Genomic DNA, 23945 nt, shown 5'->3' with positions numbered 1-23945 from the left:
GGTATAAATATGATGTAAGCTCTTTGTAGATCAGAGGAAAAGGTTATGGGATGATCTGTGTGCGAATAATGTTGTAAACATATGTAGAAGGTTTGGTTGATCATAGGTGATCGAATTGGGTTTATAAGAGAGGTTTAAGGCCCCCGGTACTGAGCTTAACCAGAACTGTACTTAGGCATAGGATATGCTATACTTGCAGTTCACTTTTCTTTCTAGATTGTAGTTTGATGTTTTTGTAGTCAGCGAGGCTCCTTTTTTGTGATGAGCAGTGCACTCTAGGCTGTTCTCCTTCCTGCATGTGTAGACCTCTCATATTGTAGTCACATACTGCAAAAGTATTATCTGACTGTGGGTAGGCTTCCCACCGTGGTTTTTCCCTTTACCCGGTTTTCAACGTTCAAATCTTGGTGTCTTGTGTTATAGATGGATGGTAACCATTATGTGATTTATGCTTATGTTTAATTATTATATTTGTTATTTTGATATTGAGTTTATGTGTTCCGATAATAAGATTTTGAATTCTTAAATTTCTGTTATCTGAGGACAACTTATTCACCCCCCCCTCTCAGTTGCTCTCTAGTTATTTGAGTTGTCTAACAATTGGTATCAGAGCTTGGTCCTCTCTGCAGAAGCTTAAATGCTTGAGGAAGATCCTATGGCATCTAGCAGTTCAAGTTCATCAAATATATTTGCAGCTGTTTTCCGGAGAGAAATTCATAGGCTTGATGGAACAAATTACAGGGTATGGAAGATTCAGATGGAGACTTGTTATGCCTTGCATACCTAGCCCCATTAATTTCCTTGTCTTGAAAATATGGGTCCCCTCTCTTTTGTTTTAGTTTTATGTTTTTTTGCCTTTTGCACCTCAGAACCTCGGAGTCCTGAGATGCTCTTTTCTTGGTTTTTGAAGTTCACCCCGGAACCCTAGAGCCCCACAGTTCTGAGGTTGGCTTTTGTTTTTGTGTTTTACCTCGGAACCCCAGAACCTTGAAGTTTCGAGGTCTTTCCTTTTTCTTTTTGTGGAAGCCTTGGAATCCCAAAGTCTCAAAATTCTGAGTTCTTCGTGTTCTATTAATTGTGTTCTATTTTTACCTTGGAACTCCGAAACCCCAGAGTCCCAAGGTGTCTTGCTTTGTTTTCGCCTTGGTACCCCGGAACCTCGGAGTCCTGAGTTGAGTTCTTTGGTGTGCTTTCAATTTTCATGTTTTCCATGTCTGAAGTCCGAAACCCCAGACTCCCGAGGTCGTGTTTAAGGCGACCGTATGGACAAAGTATGGGGGGGGGTATAAATAGGACAAATGAACTTTTTTGAGCTCATTTGTGAGTTCAAGTTTAGTATTGCATGATTTAATTGGTAAATTTGTAGTGGTGTACTTAGATGACATTCTAATTTTCAGTAAAACTCAAGAAGAGCATTTGAAGCATCTTGAAATTGTTTTGAACAAATTATATGATGAACAACTAACAATCAATTTGGAAAAGTATGATTTTATGAAACAAGAATTGGTTTATCTTGGCTTTGTGATCTTAGGTCGAGATTTGAAAATGGATAAAACCAAGGTGGAAGCCATCACAAATTGGCCTACACCCAAATCAACAAGTGATGTCCGAAGTTTTCATGGTCTGGCATAGTTCTACAGGAAGTTCATCAGAGGGTTTAGTGAAATTTCTACACCAATGCTTGATACTATAAAAGGTGGAGCTAAGGTAAAGTTTCAGTGGACAGATGCAACAAATAAGGGGTTTGAAATTTTGAAAACCAAGGTTGCTTCTCAACCAGTGCTTATACTTCCTAGTTTTGACAAGTTATTTACTATTGAATGTGATGCTAGTAATATTGCAGTAGGTGCAATGTTGAGTCAGGATAATAGACCTGTAGCTTTCTTTAGTGAAAAATTGAATGATGCTAAGAAGAAGTACTCTTCCTCTGATTTGGAACTCTATGCTTTAGTTCAATCACTTAGAAAGTGTAGACATTATTTGATTCCAAAGGAGTTTGTTGTTTATACAGATAATCAGGCTTTGAGTTTCTTGAATTCACAAGATAAGTTAAATCATAGGCATGTTAAATGGGTTGAGTTATTACAATATTACACTTTTACTCTCAAGCACAAGAAATGACAATGCAATATTGTAGCAGATGCTTTGAGTAGAAGGCTTCTAACAGTGCAGGAAGTACAGGTTCAAAGTATTGGCATAGAATGCTTCAAAGAAATGTATCTTGATGATGAAGATTTTGTAGCCATCTACAAGGTTTACCAAGCATTTGATAATTCTTTTCATAGTGAATATGCTGATTATACTTTGCAAAATGGTTTGTTGTTTAAAGGTGGGTAGCTACGTGTTCCAAAAAGCTCAATGAGGGAGAATCTGATTCAAGAAAAGCACGATGGGTGTTTGAGTGGACATTTTGGTCTCAACAAAACATTGGAGTTGGTGCAACATTTTTATTATTGGCCTACAATGCAGCGAGATGTCATAAGGTATGTGGAGGAATGTATGGTTTGTCCGAAAGAAAAAGGTAATACTTCTAATGCTGGTCTTTATCAGCCTCTTCCAATTCCTACAAGGCCTTGGGAATGTGTTAGCATGGATTTTGTAGTAGGCTTACCTAAGACTCAAGCTAGTTTTGATAGCACTTTTGTGATTATGGATAGATTTAGTAAAATGGCACACTTCATTCCTTGCAAGAATACACATGATGCTAGTCATATAGCCTATTTGTTTTTCAAGGAAGTGATTAGAATCCATGGATTACCTTCTAGCATTGTTTCTGATAGAGATGTTAAGTTTCTTGGCCATTTTTGGAAGACATTGTGGAAAAGATTGGGTACTAATCTTTCTTTTGGCTCATCTTATCACCCACAGACCAATGGCCAAATTGAGGTGGTCAATAGGACTCTTGGAAACCTCTTAAGGTGTTTGACAATTGAATATGGCCAAAGTTGGGATCAACTCATCCATCAGGCAGAATTTTCATACAATGATAGTGTTAATAGGTCCACTGGTAAGAGTCCCTTTGAGATTGTTTATGGTATGCACCCAAGGGGTGTCATGGAGTTAAGGGATCTTGGTAACATGCAGCCAAAGAGTGGTACAGTAGATGACATGGCTCAATCAATGAAGGAAGTTCATGAGCAAGTGAGAAAGACTCTTCAAGATACCTCACAAAAGGTGAAAGCTAGAGTGGATGCATCAAAGAGGGATGTTCAATTTTCTGTTGGGGACTTTGTGATGGTACATTTGAACAAGTCTAGATTGAAAAAGGGAGTTCCCAACAAGCTCCAAATGAGGCGGATGGGTCCTTGCAAGATATTGGCTAAGTATGGTTCTAATGCATATAAAATTGATTTGCCTACTGATCTTTCTTTGTCTCCTATTTTTTAATGTTTAAGATTTGGTGGCATTCAAACGTCCGCTTCCTAAGGAGGATGATAGATTTTCAGATGTTCACAAGTCACTTTCAGAGCTTCCTTTGCCTCCATCCATTCCTCAAGCTGAACAAGTGTTGGACTCAAGAGTTTACAAGAGGACTCGCCATCAAGTGTACATGGAGCATCTAATCAAGTGGAAAGATAAACCACTTTCAGAAGCCACTTGGGTACATGAGTCTGAGTTCTCTAAGTATGGAATTCCTTCTTCTTTTCTTCCTCAAGGAGTAACATGACTTCTTTGTCTTTGGGGGAGTATGGTGCAGGAGCACCTAGTCATGCTTCACTCTCCTTTTTAGTATTTTCATGCTTAAGTATTTGTGAGTCTTGTAATAGGTTTTGAATGTTGTTATAGGTTGTGTTTAGTCATTTCATAAGTGTTTGATCTCATTTTGTGCTTGAGAGATCAAGTTTTGCTTCTTAAAGTTTGAGTTGTCAGTGTTGTGCTCCTAGGCCAAATAAGGCTAAAAAGTGGAAAATCGCCTTATAGGCTTAGCCATGCTTTGGAAAACATTGAAACATGTTTAGAAAGTTTTTTTAATCATTCCTAGGTGATTTTGGAAGGTTGGTTGAGTTAGGTTGCTCAAATTGCCACTTGGAGCAACAAAAGTTGTCATTTTGCTTGTAAAAGTTGTCATTTTGGACACTTTTTTTGTAAAAAGAAGATAAAAATGCCTTATGTCCTTACAAGAATTGATAACCACCTAAAAATTATATTTATAAGCCTCCCTCTTCTTGGTATAGGGTTGGATTTTTTACTTTCTATCATAATTAATCAAAAGGGCAGCAATTTTTTGACTTTTCTCATGTTTTGAGCTTCATTTTGTACAACAGTCCATACTGGGCTTAAAATTTCCATACTGTACCTTTTGGATAGTGATTTTGGTGTATATTCAATGCAATTTATGTAATTTCTTCGTAGGTTGTGCATTTGGAAGTTGGTTTTGTAAAATTGTTTCATTTTTGCTCTTTGACTGCCCTGTCAAGGGTTTTGGCCTCCAAAATGCATCAACTTGTCTAATTTCAGGTTTGGGCTCCCATGGATGGACTTAGAAAAGTTTTATTGCTCATGTATAGTGTAAATAATTTATTTTTTGTCTAGGGTTGTGCAAAAGAAGTGCTTTTGAGTTCATGCTAGGCAAGTTGGAGATGAATTTGGCTAGCAATGTGAACAAAGACTCAAACAAGTTTGTGCTCAAAGGTCAATTGAGTGAAAAAACTAAAGGAAGAGGTCTGCACTAGTTTCCTTGGAGTTTTAGATGTATTTGGAGCTCCAAACAATGTTTATTTCACCTTGCAAAGGTGTTGAGTTATAGCTGGCAGCAAGTACCCAGTTTTGGGATTTTAATGACTTCTTGGATCCAAACTTGCTTTATGAACATGTTCATGCCTTGGAATCTTGTGACAGGTGTTGATAAAGTGTTTTGAGGTTATTACATACCTTGGTGAAGGTTTCTAAGAATTGCCAACCCTTCAAAGTGCAGGAAAAATAGTGAAATTGCACTGATAGTGCATAAAACAATCACTTTATTGTTTGTATGGCAAATGTTTGTTATAATGTAAAGCATGGAAGTGTTGGAGGATTGTTATAAATGATGTGGCAGAAGTTCTACAAGAATTTAGAAGCTTTGTTGGTGATTTAGAAGAGACATCCTTTGTTACATGAGAAAAACCCTCTCAAAACCCTACTTTCTTGCCTAAAAATGTGGACAGTCATTATACCATCTTCTCAGGAGCTAAAACCATGAAAATACTTGAGTTTAGACCTTGTTGAAACCTCCCAAGTCAGGTTCCATGATTTTTTTGGCCATCGTTGCACCATACAAGCAAAAATCACTCTAATTAGGCCTCCACGGGCTAGTAGCCTTTTTAGCCTGTTTTGACAAAAAGGTGAACCCGATTACTTCAAGGGCGCTAGAACCTTCAAAACTTTTGAAAGACAATTGAACACACACAAATGGGCCTAATTCAATAAATTTTGATAGTAAAGACATCATTTTGGGGTGTGGACCTATGGTGGAGGATTTGAGTAACATTGAGGAAGCAAGCTAGAACAAAGTTGTATAACACACAATAGGTTGGTTGCTTGAGGAGAGGTGTGGGTGTTGAAGTTTGATGTTGCCAAACACTAATTGAAAACAAAAGAAAAATATTATCCTTGGGTCCACTTGACAAATTAAACCAATTTAGACTTATTGAGTAACTTCTCACTCAATCTCCCTATCATTCTAGCCTCCCAGCTGTGATCTCCCAACTTTGCGCCTCTGTGTTGCCAAGTTCTTTGTGGGTTTTCTTCTGCCAGGTTGGTGGGTTTTCTCACTCTTTATATTTTTTTGTTTAGATTTTCTATTTTTTTAGCATAGATTTTTCTTTTTGGTTTTCCTCATTTTGCGTGTTTTTTCCCGCCTGCCCTAGGTTTTTAAACCTCGAAACTCCAGAGTTTCAAACTCTGTAGTTCTCTTCACCTCAGAACCCTAGAGTCTCGAGGTTGATCTTTGTTTGGGTCACGCCTTCATCCCAAAACTTCAGATCCTCTAGGTTCCGAACCACCCTCTACGATGAATTACCTCCCAACCTCGGAACCCCGAAACCCTGGAGTTCCAAATTTTCTTGATCCTTTACAGCCATACTGTTTCCAACTTGGAACCCTAGAGTTCTGGATCATGTTTTGGGCTGTCATTTAAAATACCCCGGGACTTCGGAACCCCGAAGCCCCGAATGAGCCATGTTAACTAGTCAACCTCGGAACCCTGGAACCCCATAGTTTCGGCCTCTAATGTTTTCCGAACTCCAATGTTTTGTCTACCTCGTAACCCTGGAGTTCTGAGCCATATTATTTTAGCCTATTCTGACCTCAGAACCTTGGACCCCTGGAGTTCCGAAGTCAGTTGTTCTAGAAGGAGTTACTCACCTCGAAACTCCAGAACTCTGGAGTCCCGAAGTGGGTGATATTATTGATATTTTTTTAATGTGATAGGATAATTTATGGTTCTTTCTTGTAGATCAGAGCAATCAGATGGAATCAACCTCCAACAAGAAAGAAAAGGAATTGGATAGACTCCCCACAACCATGAAATACCACTATCAAGGGCAGGTTTATGGTTCCAAGCTGGATGATCAGATTAAATGGGTGACAGATACTGAATTCAGACACATTGAAATAGAAGACATCAGGACACAACTGGATAGGCCGAGGTTGGAGGCCCCTTTAAGGAGAATTAAGGATCAGGGCTAGTAGAGGCTACCATTTTTGCATAATCTATCCAAGCCCCCAAATTCATCATGACGATTGCATAATTCTATAACGCAGAGACTAGGAAGTGCCCAGATGATCGAGGCAAAATTATAGTAGATTTGTCAGTAGATATGTTAGGGTTTGTATTTGACATTCTTTCAAGGGAGGAAGAGATGTTGTTGACAACCGAGGAGAAAGCTGGAGAGGTGTGGAATAACGATACCGCCTCTTGTAAAAGACACATGAATGAAAATTGGCTTGAAGAGGAGAGAAAGATAGGATTGAAGGCCAATGACATTCTAAGGGTTGATTTCAAGGAGCTACAACAAGACCTAATCATTATGCTGAGCAAGGCCTTCGACAAGACAAATTGCCAACATTTCCATCCTTGGATGTTCCAATTCATGACAACTATTTTGATCAGGAAATGATACTTTGATTGGGATCAAATATTGTCGGAAAACATACATAAGCAATTAGTTGATGTGCATAGAACAAATAAATTAATCTTCACCTCATATGTTATTTGGGTAGCTGCCCGTGTAGGCAAATTTCCAGGGTTGCAAACAAAAGGCTAGCTCGGAGATGAAGATGGACAAAAGAATGTGTGGGAGTATTATAGTCAACTCCTACTGAGCAATGCAAAGACACATTTAAAGAGAATAAATGATGCCTTCCTCTTCCCCGTTATAATAAAACTCATAGGTGATATAGGGTACAGAATAAGGCTAGAGGCCATGACAAGAATCAGGGAATGGACATGTTGGTTCATTCAGAGCCAACGTTCCACATACATCAGGGTTAGTGAATTCATGGGGAACCCCATGCTACTCCCCAGATACTGTATTGACAGAATCATACTCTTAGAGTATGTTAGGCAGATGCTTGGGCTATAATCTTTGTTATCTTCAAAACACAAGATAGGTGTTGATTTTTCTATTTCGATTGGTTATTTTTCTTGTTCAAAATTTCAAGTAGCAAAGTCGGTAGAGAAAGAGTTGCAAGATCTACATCTAAGGGAGTTTAATTATGCTCGGGAATGTTATGACCCATATGGTAAACTAAAGCAAATAATGCCAAAAGTATATGATGGGAATAAGCCAAGGTTGGAGGATTTTTGGACTAACCTCCAAGACAGTTTTGAAGTCAGAGAGAAAAATTATTCTAGACCCTCAGTTCCACAGATATGAAATTTTGAAATAGAAACTAATCTCCCTAAAGAATTGAGGGATGATGGTGAATTACTAGACCCAACATATAAAGAGCAGGAAATTGGTAAGAAGCCTCTTTCTCCAATAAGATGGTCTAGACAGGAGGAGGTAGACATAGATTCAGTAACCCAAAATGTTATAGAGAGGACTAGACAGTGGTTGAATTTGAGGATTAGACCAAGCACCTCAAAAGGGAGGCGAAAGGAATCAACCTCCGGTGTTCCTTAGTCAAGGGATCATAAAGAGTATGCCCACAGGACAAGGTCTAGCTCCAGAAAGAATAGGTCCATGGACCCAGAGGAAGGTGCCCAACTTGAACAAAGCACTGAGGAACTCCTGAAGCAAGTCAAGGAGCAGATGAGAAAGGCTGAAACTTTGAAGAAGGCTACCAATTTCAGAGTAAGAGAAGGGTTTGGAGCTGTGCCACTAGCAGAAGTGCATCCTGTCAGAGCAGTGATTGGGTAAACGCCAGGAGAAGGCACTTAGGAGGAAGATTAGCAAGGAAAAGCTGATGAAAGTACACAACCTCCTCCTGATACCATGGTAAAATATCCACCTACTTCCATAGTACAACCCCCAATTTCGACAACATCAACCACTACCATTCCCAGGACAACACCTATGTTTGCCCCAGCTCATACTTTTTCTACGACATCAGCAAAATTGCCTCCCTTAATGCAAACATTTATTCTTACTACTGAAAAGGTCAACATTCAAAACATTGAGTCAGATTCTGACGAGGAGGATGAGCAACTTGTGGTACAGTTGGTACAAAGAAGGACTGAAAAGAAGAAAGAAAAGAAGTTTACTAGGCTCAAGAAATAGGCATCGGTTGACGCCATGGACATGGATAAACATGGTTTACTAGCTGAGCATCCACTTGGGGGGGAAAAGGAATAAAATGAGCCTGAGGATTCACAAGATGAGAGATTGGTCTTAACTCTGAAGGAACAAGAGGATTTGTTGAAAGAGATAGCTGCCGGAGGAGAAATAAAAGGAACAAACATAGGGTATAAAGAGTTCGAGGAAAAAATAAGTGACAGGTTAGGCGAGCTGCATAATCAGCAGCAGTGAAATATTGATATCACTCTTCGAACCAACCAAGCTCAACCAGGTACTTCAACCCAAGATGTTTAGATCCCCGAACAGGAAGAAGAGCAAAAAGATGAAGCAAAAGAGTAGTGAAAGGTACAGTTGGTGACTGTAGACATCATACCACATAGAGGTGAGAAGGATGATGACACGCTGTAGTGGTTTTAAGCTTCACCTTTGAGAAGAAAAAGAAAGTGGTAATGCCTAAGGTGACATTACAACAAACAATCACTGAAGAACCGAGCAAAACGAAGAAAGCCAAGACCATACATCATTTATCAAGAACTGGTTCTGGTGAGGTGGTTGCCGATGTTGTGGTTCCAACACAAGATGAAGGCTAGAGCTCCACCAAATACCAAGTTTCATAGGTAAAATCGGGTAAACAAACCAAATGGAGAGAATTGGATACATTGGATCTTGCAACCAATGTAGTGAGAAGCAGGATAGAAAAGGAACACACTTCTCACTTCGAGGTGAAGGCACAATTGGAGCAGTACAAGCCATTGCTGGTAGAGATGAGCAATCCCCTAGATGTACAAATGGACAATAACCTACCTTCAACCTCATCACTTCTAGAAGCAGATGTGAAAGCACTTATGGAGGTAAGGAAGGTGGCAGCCACTACGAAAGCATGGGTGCAGACAAATACCTCCAAGATTAGATTATTTTTGCAAAATACTATGAAGGTATATAAGAAAGCTACACAGGTTGCGGCAACTTTAGCTTCATGTTCTCAGCAATGGGAGTAGGAGCTTAACATTTTTAGTAAGCAGTGTAAAGTTTTGAATATGGTTTTGAACCCTAGAGTGGATATCATATTAGGTGAGGACCTGTTAGGAGGGAAAAGCATTAAAAATTTGCAATCGTATATATAAATTTTAGAGTTGAAGATTGAGATGCTTCAACAATATGGGAAAGATATAACATATGCTCGTTCTCCTCTCCTGGGTGTCGTAAATAAGTATGAAAGGTTTGTCGGCCAGCTGTTGGGTATTTTTAGGCTTGGTCTCAGTAGTGCAGGATACATGGAGGAAGGCAATGTACTTCGTCAATGGGATGTATATGCAACGCAATATCTTACAGCTCCTGTTGAGTTTAACATTGAGTTAATGGACAAATATACATACTTAATAACTCAATGTCAACAAGCTGCATAAATAATAGGAAAATTAGAAGATGGGAGTAAGAATGCAGAGGAGATTTTGACGAAGTACAAGTTCAGAATTAAGCATGTTGTAGATCCTCCCGCGGAAGTGGTTGCATGCATCATTAGCAATTAAAAGAGCTATAAAAATATGTAAAGAATAAAAAGGCAGTTTCTAATGATAGCATCATATTTTTTGGAATTTTGCATGACACTAGAGCTGGGACTTCAACTATTGCTTCAGCATATACATGGATTATGGAACGAGTTTCACATGATTATGAAAAGTTGGCTCATGCAACTCTATTTTCATAATGATCCTCTAGTCCTAGTTTCGTAATAGTTAACTGGATTTCAAGGCAGAGACTTGCATGTCAACTGCGACTCCTTGCTTTTTTTAGGGCTTAATTTAGATAGGGTTATTTCCTAGAAAGTAGGAAAAGAAACTCTATAAATTGGAGTTTTTGATTCATTTGTAAGGGTCCACAAATTGATGATTTGAGGCCCACTTAGAGATTTTAGATTATTTTATGCAGATTGTTATGAATTAGAATTTTTTTGTGATATATTTTTGAAATTAAAACAAGAAGCAGCTTATAGATTGCCTAATCTATACGTATGTGCTATTAATTTGTTCTTTGTAGTCTGGTAATGTCTATTGTTTGAAATCAACAACTTGTTCTGGTTTTATGTTTTATTGCTTGATGAATCATATTGCACACGTAAGTGGTGTATGCAAATTACTGTGATAGGACGATATTATGGTGATATTATTGCCATGAATTTGTGAGGTTGTTGACTTTGTAGGTTTATTGGAGGTCCGTTATTGAATGTTGATTTGACTAATACTGATGATTTTGGATTGCAGGGTACTAATTGAGTAGTTCATTAAGTTGTGATTGCATTAGTTTCATTGTTATTTTCTTGTTTCCTTGATCTATCTTTTACAGTTTATTTCAAAAGAGTTTTAAATCATAAAATACAAAAAAAAGTGAAGTTATTGGGTTTCATTTAACCAACATGCCCCTTAACAAGTACAACCACATCAACCATTGAGTTACCCATCACCGTCGAGACCCGACTATGGAGACCTTGGAGTAGTTAGTTTTTCGAAAATTATTGCTTTTTAGGAGAGGTGGTGAGTGGTCACATAAACTACTTGACAGTTGGTGAGCGTGTCAAAACATCCGTCAACAAGACTCACTTGTGATGTCTTGGAAAAGAGATTCGGGAGATCACTAAGAATGGTGTTACATCATTTAAGTCAACATCTAGAAATCCTCCTTTGGCAGGTCTGGATAAAGAGCTTGAGAATGTTTGTAGAGCTAGAGAAGCCCTTTTGTGTTCACTTTCTGATCAGCAAATAATGGGACTAATTGACAAATCAACTGCAAAAACTATATGGGAAAAAATGGAGACTCTTAATGAAGGTGACCCTACTATTAAAATTTCTAAACGTGATGGTTACTGGGCGAGGTATGAAAAATTGAAGATGGAAGAAGATGAAAGGATTATTGTTTTTATGAAGAGAGTTAATGAGATTGTTTTAGGAATTCAATGTTGTGGTGGATCTCTGAGCGAAGATGAAATAGTTTCTAAAGTAATGAGAGCTTTTCCACTGACTTATAAGATGAAGGCTATTGCAATTAATAAGTTGAGAACTATGGCAAACACCTTTGTTAATAGGGATACCTTGGTTGGAAAGTTATCTACTTTTGAACTTGAGGAATTTGGACCTTCTGGTGCTGTGAAATCTGAACTTGCTTTTCATGCATCTACATCATCTACCAACAAGAGTGATTGGAAAGATCTATATGCGAAGGAACTAGAGGATATGGAGAAAGAAGATGAAGAGTTTGAGAAACTTGAAGCCTTATTTGCCAGAAGAGTACCTAAAGGACCGACATGAAGTAAGTATGAAGGAAAATCACCTTTTAAATGCTTTGCATGTAATAAGATAGGTAATTTTGCATCTAGATGTCCTGAAAGGAATCCAAGATTTGAAGAAAGAGCTAGAAGATCTTTTAGGCCTAACCATGATTATCAGAACAAGCATAAGTATAGGAAAAACAAAGACAAATCATGCTACTATGTGGATGAGGAAGGTGTGACTGATTCTGATGAAGAACCGACACTAGATTCATCTAGTGGATCTGACAATGGAAAGGAATGGGTATTTTTGGCTATCAAGAAAGATGACCCGATACCTGAAGAGAAGGCCCTTGATGCAAAAATTGAAGACAAGGATGAATGGGTAATTGACAGTGGATGTTCACATCATATGACTAGAGATAAAAGAAAGTTCTTATCTATGCAAGAATTTTATGGTGGTCTGGTTAGATTTGGAGATGAAAAAACATGCATGATCAAGGGAAAATGAACAATATCATTGGATGGTAAGCATAACACTGATAATGTTTATTATATTGAAGGTTTAAAGAATAATATTTTGAGTGTAGGAAAGTTGGTGGATAAGGGATTTCAGTTACAGTTCAAGAATGGAAAATGCAAGATTATCAACAGATTTGGATTAGAAATTGCAACCGGTACACAAACTAAAGGTAATATCTTTCATTTGAACTCCAGTGAGAAGACATGTTTGATTGAAAAAATTGATGAGAGTTTGCTATGGCATAAAAGGTCGTGTCATGTGAATTTTGATTGCATTGTGAAGATCAGTTCTTGTAAGGTAGTTAGAGATATACCTAATATTGTAAAGCCCTATAATCTGCTATGTAAGGAATGTCAAATTGGAAAGCAAGTTTGAACAACTTTTAAGAGTATACAAGACAAATCTAATGATGTTATTGATCTTATTCATACTAATTTGTGTGGTCCTGCTAGAATCGAAAGTTTTTAGGGTGAGATATTTCATACTAATCATTGATGATTATTCTAGAATGATGTGGGTTACTTTTCTAAGGAAAAGTCTGAAGCATTTGCAAAGTTTAAAATTTTTAAAGCTAAAGTTGAGACAAAGACAAGATTGAAGATTAAATGTTTAAGGTCAAATCAGGGTGGAGAATTCACATCCGGTGAATTTAACAACTATTGTGAGAAGAATGGGATAAGGAGACAGTTGTCTGCACCCCAGACACCTCAGCAGAATGGAGTTGTGGAAAGGAAGAACAAAACTATCTTGAATGTAGCTAGAACTATGATGATGGAAGCTAATCTACCTCATATCTACTGGAGAGAAGCTGTAAGCATGACGATATACACATTCAACAGAGTTCATATCAAAGGAGATACTGGTAAGACACCTTATGAGTTATGGTTTGTTCATACAACAACAGTTAAGTATTTCATAATCTTTGGTAGTAAATGCTATATCAAAAGAGATGATTCCATTGGAAAGTTTGATCCTACATGTGATGAAGAAATATCTGTTGGTTATTCTAATGAAAGCAAAGCATATAGATGTTATAACAAAAGATTGCAGAGAATTGTGGAGAGCACAAATGTCAAAGTGGATGAGTAGAACAGAAGTCAAATCAGAACCTATGAGAGAGAATCGGTAGTAGAAATTGATAAACTTATAAAACATTGAGAGTGGGGGATGAATCAGTGATAGAAAAAAAAATAACACTTTAATTGCAGACCGGTAAAAACATTTAACCAATTTACTAATGACTTTGAATGTAATCCAAAGTGTTATAAAAGCATTCACCATAAGTAAAACATTCACCATAACACAAATATTTATACATGGAAAACCCAACTGGTAAAAACTACGGTGAGATGGAACTCACAAGTTAACTATCTACCGAATAGGTAACTGATCAGTTAAGGTCTACAAAATGCTCTGTTAGGAGCAGATCTTGTTAAAGATCCCAAAGCCCTGTTAGGAGCTATACCTAGTTAAAGGTAACCTCAGTGGAGGATTTAGATCCAAGTTAATGAATCACCTTGTTAGAGGATTTCTACAATGAAGTTTGTTAGAGCTTACCCGGTTAAGGAATTTAACTGCTGTAGTGGTTATAAAAAAATAGGTGGTATGACCTAATAATAGTACATTTTGCTTGTTTAGATCTTGTTTTGCTCACACATTACTGCATCACCGACATACTCTGCAACTCCTTCAACAAATCGCATCAACTCCAACTCATAAAACAACTCGTATCTTCTATATCAAATAACTCATCACAATGTCTTTCTATAAACATTAGATCTCATGTCATCTCTTGAACATTGACACAATTTCCTAGGTTCAGTGAATCTAGACAATATTCCTTAACAAGACAAAAATCTCTGCCATAGTGTCGGTTGGTGGTAACACATTACAACCGGTGATAACTTATCACACAAACTGGGAAACCAGTTGGAACACCGATACCGATTGAGTGTTGACCACATCAAACTCACAAACCAATTGTCTCCATGCGCCTCCTTGTCTCTCTCTACTGCATCTCGAAACTGGTAATAGTGGAACAGATCAAAACTGATTGTCTTAACTACATAGACCGATTGTCTACATATACCGGTTTAGACATCTTCATACCGGTTGAAATTACTCTATACAAATGATACTGGTTTATCTTAACTATGACAATCAAAATATATGTGTGCCATCAATGACAACACACAAAGTCATCAGATACAAAAATCATCATCCTGACAACATTCTCCCCCTTTGGCATTGATGGCAACACTTAGGAAAATTTTGACAACTAAGCGTGCTTACAAAAATGTACAGACTCCCCCTTAATAGTACATATAGAATTTTGAATCTTAAACTAATTCTACTCCCCCTTTGACAACAATGCCAAATAGGAAAGTAAATTACATACATTACATCAAAATTTGTCATAAAAAACCACACACACACACACACACACACACATATATAAGAGTTTTGAAGTCGTTACATTGCAATTCTCAAGAAAATATCACTAAAATGAATCTTCAACTATTCAAGGTCATTATCACATGTTTCTAACAGTGTCTTAGTGATCTCAACATGTGTCAAAATCTATGAAGCAAATTCTTCCATAGCATCAATAGTGCTCATCTTCGAGGTAACCAGAATTGCTTCAAAATCCTTGTATGCCCTTTGTAAGATTCAACTTTCAGAATTAACTAATTCTTCAGCTCCTTCAAGGATCTGATCCACTTCACTTGTTCAAAATCATAAACTTTTAATAGGTGTTGTAAGGCATCAACAAATTTACCAAAATTCGAAGCGGAATCATGTACTGGTAGGTATGCATCACTTATCCTCTCAAGTTCCGTTTCTGTATCTTCTTTCTTTTTCTTTAAATGAAAACAAAATAATGAAACTTTAGTTATAGTGGCCAAAATCTTACCACCAGTTTCTATACCAATTTTTAACAGATCTCAGTTTACTATTAAAGCAATTTTGCCTTTATCAATTTCTGAAATCAGTTGCTCTCCCCTTTTCTTCCCGTAATCTTTTTCTGCTAGGGCATGAGCTACCTCTTCAAGTGATTTTAGTTGTTCATTGACATGAACAACTAACTGTCCAAGCTTAGCAATAGGAGTGGATAGATTACCTATATCAATCTTCGGTAGGAGACTTGACAAAATGTCAACAAGAGTTTGAATGGTCTTTGCTTCTTGTTTTTGCTCTTTCAACCTCTTCTTCTGTGCTCTGGATTGCATAACAGTAGCAATCTCCATTAACTCAGAGGCACTCAAATTGTCCATATCAATAGGACCTTTAATGCTAATGGAGTTTTCATCATCATCAGCTGTTGTTTTCTCCTTCTTCTCTATTTTCTTCTCTTCATCCTGTTTCTATTCTACCTTCTTCTTCGGTTCCTCTTTTCTTGTCTCTGTCTATTCCTTTTATGCAGGTGGAATGACCGGTGACAGTTGACTCTCAACATTGTGTTCTTTTTTCGGTGGTGGTTGGATACCACACTTTGTTCAGTAGCTGGCGCTTCCTCTACTTTCTGTTCCTTAACTATACCTGGTTCCTATTCTTTATCTTTAATCGGTTCAATATAGATACCATTTGTATCAACAGTAACCTTAACATCTTCAGTTTCATCCACAAAGAGTATGACAGGTGGTGAAACAGTGTCATCTTAATGCTTGACAGGGTAGACTACATCTGGTGGAATAATTTCTTCAGTGTCCAGCTCTAGTGGAGCTCCAGTATCAGTCTGATTAGGCTTATTGTGATAGTTCTTCAACTAATCATTCATTCTCTGAATATCTTTAGTTTCCCGATGAGTATCATCTTCAACTTGTTGAATTTTCCTTGCCAATAGTTTCATTCTCCTTGATCTTGTATGAAACCGTCCTTTATGATTTGCAAGCAATTCTAATATTTCTTTATGAGACAATTCAGAAAAATATTGAACAAAAGTTCTATCAATCATCTCTTGTTCCTGATCAATAATCAACTTCCATTTATTTTCAAGAATTAAATTTATAGAATCATAGATTTCCTTATGAATCTCATGTGGTAACTAGTTATATTGACATAGGTAATTGATTACCTCTTGTACCACTTCTTGTTTCTGAACTTCATCAAAAGAATCAAAATATTTTTTTACATTACTAAATTGCATTCTCTTTAATGTTTTTAGAGTCCTCTCAAATTTGACTCATTGACTTGAAAGATGAAATTTCAATAGGCATATTTGGTTTAGGGATTTCCCCTATTGATTTAGATTGCTTATCGATTGCCTTTAGCTTCTTCTTCTCTTCCTTAGAATCAGTATCCGTGGATTCTTCTTGTAAGATGAGATGTCTGCCTCTCTTTCTAGTGGCAGTTGGCTTCTTTCTATACACCTTACGTTTCAGTTCCTTCTTGATTTGAACCCTCTTTGTTAGTCTAGTACCAGTTGACACAAAAGCTGCTTGGTCATCTTTCTTCTTTTTCCGTTTCACACTACAAGGTTGTGCCGGTGCAATCCTTTCTTGATAAGTACCCAGTATTTTATTCTTTGTATCCTTAGGAGATGCCAAAAATTTGTTGGCATAACCGATCAACAAGTCATAACAGACTTCATAGCCCATTTGCTCCATTTCTTCTTCTCTCGATTCAACAACCTCCATAAGGCAAAAATCGGTGGTTACAGTGAAACATATGTCTTTTTCAAAGTGTTTCACCAGCTCCTTCAAGGATCTGATCCACTTCACTTGTTCAAAATCATAAACTTCTATTAGGTGTTGTAAGGCATCAACAAATTTACAGTGAAACATATGTCTTTTTCAAAGTGTTTCACCACTTCATCTAATAACCTTAGTCTCATTCTCATCTTCTTCTGGAATTCATTGAAATACCTATTCATAGCAACTAGAAATTTATTCTTTACAACCTTTATGCTATTCTTAATCTGGGCTGAGAGATGTGTATGAGTAGATCATTGTAATCACCAATACCTGGAATAAAATTTTGGAAATAGAAAAACAATCTGATCAAAAGTTGTCCAAACTTAAACTTTTGATTGTTGTCCTTCTTGACCAATCCTAGATTGAACATTAGCTGACTTCACATAGCCTCACATAGATCATAATCAACATTTTCCTTAATCATCCGGAAGGTGGCATGAACCATAGCCGATGACACACTGTTCATCTGGCTAGAATGGAATATTCGGTAACCGATAATCATTGCAACATATCTAACTGCTTCATCTTGAATGTTGCTAATAGACATGGCACGACCATCACAAGTGTTCTTTGTCAGTTTAATGATAGCATTCTGCGATATTTTCCTCAATTTAGGAACTTTGTCGGTTTGGCAGAATCCAGTCACAACATGAATAACATCCTTTGTAATAGTGTGTGACCTATCTAAGTACACATTCCCTCCGTGGACACGACTGAGGATAATCCTGACATGTTCTTCCTCAAAATCCTCCAGAAAATAGACTTCATTGTGAAAACCCTTTTCATAAACCCTAATGTGCTCGGGTTTGATCTTCCCATTCTTGTCGCATAAAGGTTTCACCTGGGAATAGATTGCCAAAGATCCTAAATCTTCTATCTTATAATCTATGTAATTGGACAAATCACCCTTAATAAAAAATCCTTGGGGTACCTATGATAATGCATTGTACAACTCTGTCTTGTTTGACTCCATTGACTCAGTAGCTTCAACGGTGATAAAAAGACTCTTTGACGGTCTAGAAGATGATGATGCCATTTCAAATAATTTTGTTTTGAGAGAGAAGATCGACCAAATACCTTGTTTCCCTTGTGCTACTAGGGTTTTTGGTTGCTCTCTCTCTTGCACACCCGATTCAGCTTTCTTAGCTTCAAATCCGATCCAACTTTGCACTCCATAGCACAAATCCATTCACAATCTGCTAAGAATGCTTTGTTTGGCTCTGCAAGTGCTCACAAAATTCTCTTCGAACGCCAATAGGGTAAAAATGACTTAGTGAAATTGCTTTTTATTAACTTACCCACTGCATTTATTACACTACCGATAGGGTGACAAACCCTAATAACCACTTAACAAACTCGCCTTTACCAGTAGGTATACTAACGGGTTGATAATCCTTTAGAAAACCGATAGATAACAATATAAAAAAATTCTCGTATCCCAATTCAAAATGTAGAATTTACTTACTATACATTCTTCAAGGGGTCCAGAAATAGATTTATTGATATGCTCCCCCTAGGCTTATTGAAAAGCTTAGTTTACCGGTGAAGGATTCTCCACACTAGGTGAAGTATTCAAATCTTTTGATGGCTTGTCCTCACTTTTCTTCTTCCAAAGTCTATTCATGTCCGCTCTGGTTTCTTCAACATCTACCTTCTGCTCTCAATTCAGATCTACATTGTGACTTATCGATTGGTTTTTCTTAGTTCTGTAAAACTTGGCAATGTGTCCTGATTTGTGACAATGATAACAACCCATCCCAGATGCTCTTCATTGTTATATCATTTTGTGGGAGATTGTTGGTTGTCTTCCATTGGGGGAGACTTGTATGGCATTTCTTGGCACTTGGATGTTTTTCACATCTAGTGTTGCCATCAATATGAAAGGGAGAGATTGTTGGCAATTTGGAGGAATTGATTATGTGTTGCATTGATGTTTTGTCATTGATGGCAACACCGGTTGTTTTGGTTGTTTATCAATTTTCGGTTGGTTCCCATAGAGTGGTTGGTTTATGATATTGATCCGGTATGATCCGATATGCTTTGGTTTGTGGAATTAGTTTGGATCTGTCATTCATGCTATTCAGATGTATATCACGATCAGTTGGTTTAGGATTTGATGACTTAGTAGCTATCAATTGTTCTAGTAAGCCTTTTGGTCACCAATAAGGGTTTTACTGGCAGAGCTTTGTTGAAGATATTTTGATGCACATGATAAGTGGTGGTGGTGCGGCTTCTAGACGGGTTTTAGGATGTTGTTGGTTATCTTGTTCATGTTCCAGTTCATCAGTGGTGTTGGAGTTGGTTTATGGTGACCTATTTTGGGTCCGGTGTTATCTAGGTTATGGACCAGTTTCTGTAACATGTTGGAGTATGTTCCTGATGCATTACCGATGGGATTTAAGGATTGGTTTACATTGTTTTCGGCCTAAGATGACTTGGTTGATCATTGGATTGTGGGTTTATGTTATGAACTTATTGTATTATATTTTTGGTGGCCGACCTAATTGTTTAGGTCCTGGGTTGGTATAAACATTATGTAAGATCTCTTTTTAGATCATAGGAAAAGGTTATGGGATGATCTGTGTACGAATAATGTTGTAATCATATGCAGAAGGTTTGGTCGATCATAGGTGATCAAATTGGGTTTGTAAGAGAGGTTTAAGGCCTCCGGTATTTCTATTAACCGGAACTGTACTCAGGCATAGGAGATGCTATACTTGTAGTTGAACACTCTTCTTTCTAGATTGTAGTCCAATGTTTTTGTAGTCAGTGAGGCTCCTTTTTGTGATGAGAAGTGCGCTCTAGGCTATTGGCCTTCCTGCATGTGCAGGCCCCTCATATTTTAATCACATACTTACTGCAGAAGTATTATCTGACTGTGGGTAGGCTTCCCACCCTGGTTTTTCCCTTTATTGGGTTTTCCACGTACAAATATTGGTGTCATGTGTTATGGATGGATGGTAATTGTTCTATGTTTAATTGCTATATTTGTTATTCTAGTATTGAGTTTATGTGTTCCGATAATAAGGTTTTGAATGCTTAAAGTTCTATAATCCGGTGACAACTGATTCACCCCCCCCCTCCTCTCAGTTGTCCTCTGGTTATTTGAGCTGTCTAACAAGTTCACCCCATGACCTAACCATAAGCATAAATCTGTCCTTCCAACAAAAGAGGTGATCACATAAAATTTTATTTCTATCCTCAATATCTTAAAATTTAGCAATGAAAAAACGTTTTGCCATAGGGTAAATGTGCACAGTACCCACCAGAAGAGGTTCCCAATGTTGCGGGTTCCAGTCATGTAGCTCCAGGAGACTGGGTCAAACGCCTTTGCATTGACAAATCAGAGCATGCTTGGAGAAAATAGAAGATTTGTGATCAATCTCCAACTCAATCTCCTTATCCAGCATAATGGAAATGGGATTTGAAACCAGAAAAGGCCTAAGCTCAAAAGACTGCATCTTCTTAACAACATTAGCATCCCCTGAAGCATTCACAATGACCACATTAGGACGCTTTCCCCCAGCCGACGAACCCGAAGAAGCCTCAACATCCCCATCCACCTTAGTAGAAGTAGAGGTTCGAGCATGAAGAGTCACATTCCCCTTGGCCGTCAAAGAGGGCAAAGAGCGAGAATCATCAACAGGCACCACAGACACAAAGGCGGCCGCACCATAAATGACAGGCACAACTGAGGAAACCCTAGGCGCAATGATAGACAGCAACGAAAACCCTAGTCTAATAACTGTTAGATTATTAAGTATTTATGATTGAGGGCTATTAAATAGGCATGACTAATGCCCTTAAGTTATTTTGTCACTCTTTTTCCTATATTTAAGGAGGTTTCTTTCCCATTTCAGAGAATGTGAATTTGGAGATTAATAGTGAATTATATCACTATGGATAGAAGGTATTATTGGCCATGTCAAAGTAAGGAGAAGTGTCCGTTGGTTCAATTTGTTTTTTAATAGACTATATTTTGTAAGTGTTTTAACTTCTAATAAAATAATTCTTTATGGGATTTTTTATTGAAAGGGTTTTCCCCATTTATACCTTGTTCAATGTGTAAAGTGTAAAATTGACGCTTGTATGATTCTTGTGTTATTTATTTTATATTTTGTTTATAATGATTGATATCCTGAGATCCCCATTTCTAACATGGTAACAAATCCAATTAGGTTGTGTTAATCATTTACTATGTGCAATTTCAATTTGTTTACTTATTTTCTTAAATTACTTATATCATCATGTTTGGATTAAGTTAAACACAATATTTTTTAAATTTTGTGAAAGGTGCAAATTCATTTGAGAATGCTTGGAATGATTTTTTCATTGTCTTAGGTAGCTATATGATATTATTTAAGCACGATTCATTTCAACAGTGCTAGATTTTGTTCCAAAGAATTTCAAGTGTATATACACAATTCGGTAACAAGATATCTAACCAACTTTTTATAAACTCATAAAATTCAACCCAACAACCTCTTTCTCTTGCTAAAATATCTTTCACTTGATTGATGACAAAACTAAACCAAATAAATAAATTATCACCACATTCAAACATATAAATAAATATCTTTTTAAATTTATTATATATATAATAGTTTTAAATTGTATTAATCAATCTTATTGATTTTATATATAGTTATATATTCTTAAGAACCATATTTTATGACCAAATGTTTTATGCTTTTCTACTACATTCAAACATCTGCTCTCTCCAATAGAAAAATAAATCAAATAAAAGTTGCCTCCTTCAATATAGTTACATCCTTAGGGGAGGTTGTATCCTTCATAATAAGTAGTAAATTGTATAAAAGGTCAGTTATAACCATTGTGGGATATTTTTAACATATTTAGAGTATTTTTCATGAAATCTTTAATTAGGTTGATGGGTGTTCAAGATCTATCAATGACAGTACTGTGTATAAAAGGTCAACATAATTTGTGTAAAACAAAAAGGAGACCCACCCAATAAAACATAAATTAGATTTGATTTTCTTTAAAAAAGTATGAATTAAATTAAATTTATTTTTAATTATCTTAATAATGATATCTATCAACATTTTTTACATTATTCTTTTCAAATATAAATATACTAATAGATATAAGTATTTTTTACTTCTCAGACAGATCATTATCAGTAGAAATATTTCTTCTTTTATTTCCACATGAATTCCTCACCTTTTTAAGAACACCGAGAATGATCCTATGTGTTAGGCTTTGAAATTGTGTTTGTAGGATGGGCGAGAGGAAGTGGGTGAAGTCTGTTGAGCATTCGGAATCTGATTGCATTGGATTCACAGACTCAAACTCCAACATCTGTCTTGCACAAACCCACGAACGACAAAATTTTGCTAACTCTGCCCCCTCCACATTCCATGCCTCTTCCCCAAATCACTTCTATATACTGGGGATTGTTTAATTGTAATATGTATTTGCTGCTGTTCAACAATAAAGATATTGCAATATTGCGTTCCTCTTTTTTTATGGATGTACTCATAGTGGCAAACCACATAATTTTTGTGTGTGTGTTTTGCTTTTATTAAATTTATTTGTGATGTTCAAATAATTTTAAATTTTGTTCAATTATTTAATAATTGGTATTAGAATGAAGGAGAAGTTGTTGGAAAAATTGTGGGAAAATTGAGAAAAGATGGAAGAAACAAATAAATGGAGAATTGAAAATTTCTCAAGGCAAAAGTTTGGAAATAAGAATCTACAACTAGAAGCATTGGTGGTTCAAAAGGACCTTGCAATAATATTGGAAGGAAGGTTAAAGAAGCCAACTACAATAGAAGTGGGAGAAATTGGACAAGAAGGTTAGAAATCAGCCAAAGGAAAAAGAAGTGAATGCTATATATGAAGAGGACATTGTAGGTGCTCTTGTTTTGTCCATAGGAGAGTGTGTGGGTGTTGGATCCCTAAGCTTCTCTCCATGCCACATCACACTGAGAGTTATTTAAAAACTATCAAGAGGGTAACTTTCATAAGCTTTATCTTGGTGACGTCTTGTGGCATTGCCAACAAAGGAGATGATTTATTGAAATTAAAAATAAAATAAAATAGTTGGTTGCTATGAGATCTTAAACACATTCCTCAACCAAAAAAATAACTTGATTTTTGCAAGACAATTGGATGCTCAAGTTTGTAGCAACACTTTTAAATCAAGCAAGTAGAAGGTGACAAAAGGAGCCTTGGTAATCGGAAGGGGTTGCAAAGTAGACACTTTGTATGTGCTAAAAAGTCACGCTGAAGTGGGAGATACAATGACAATTGTGGGTAGCAACACAAAAATTTGGCATAAGAGGCCCAATCATACGAGCGAAAAGAGCATTGAGATTTCAAACAAAAGGGATCAACTTTTAGGTGTAAAATTAAACAATTTAGAGTTGTGTGAGCATTGCATGTATGGTAAACAAAACATCAAATTCTCTACCAAGGAACATGACAAGAAGACAAGACTATTGGAGCTAGTGCACTCAAATGTATTTGGCTCCATAGAGATTACATCAATTGGTGGTTCTAATTTCTTCATTACCTATCTAGATAATTGCATAATAAAAGTGGGTTTACATGCTAAAGAGAAAATTTGAAGTGTTTAGCATATTGAAAATAATTAAAGCACTTGTAGAGTTTCAATTTGGCTATAAAATTAAATGCTTGAAAACAAATAATGGAGATGAATTTTGTTCGATGTAGTTTGATCAATTTTGTCTAAAAAATGGAATTAAGAGGGTTAAAAT

Source organism: Cryptomeria japonica, chromosome 5 (genome assembly GCF_030272615.1).
Source record: "Cryptomeria japonica chromosome 5, Sugi_1.0, whole genome shotgun sequence".
Classification (NCBI taxonomy): domain Eukaryota; kingdom Viridiplantae; phylum Streptophyta; class Pinopsida; order Cupressales; family Cupressaceae; genus Cryptomeria; species Cryptomeria japonica.
Note: the sequence above shows the minus strand (reverse complement) of the source record.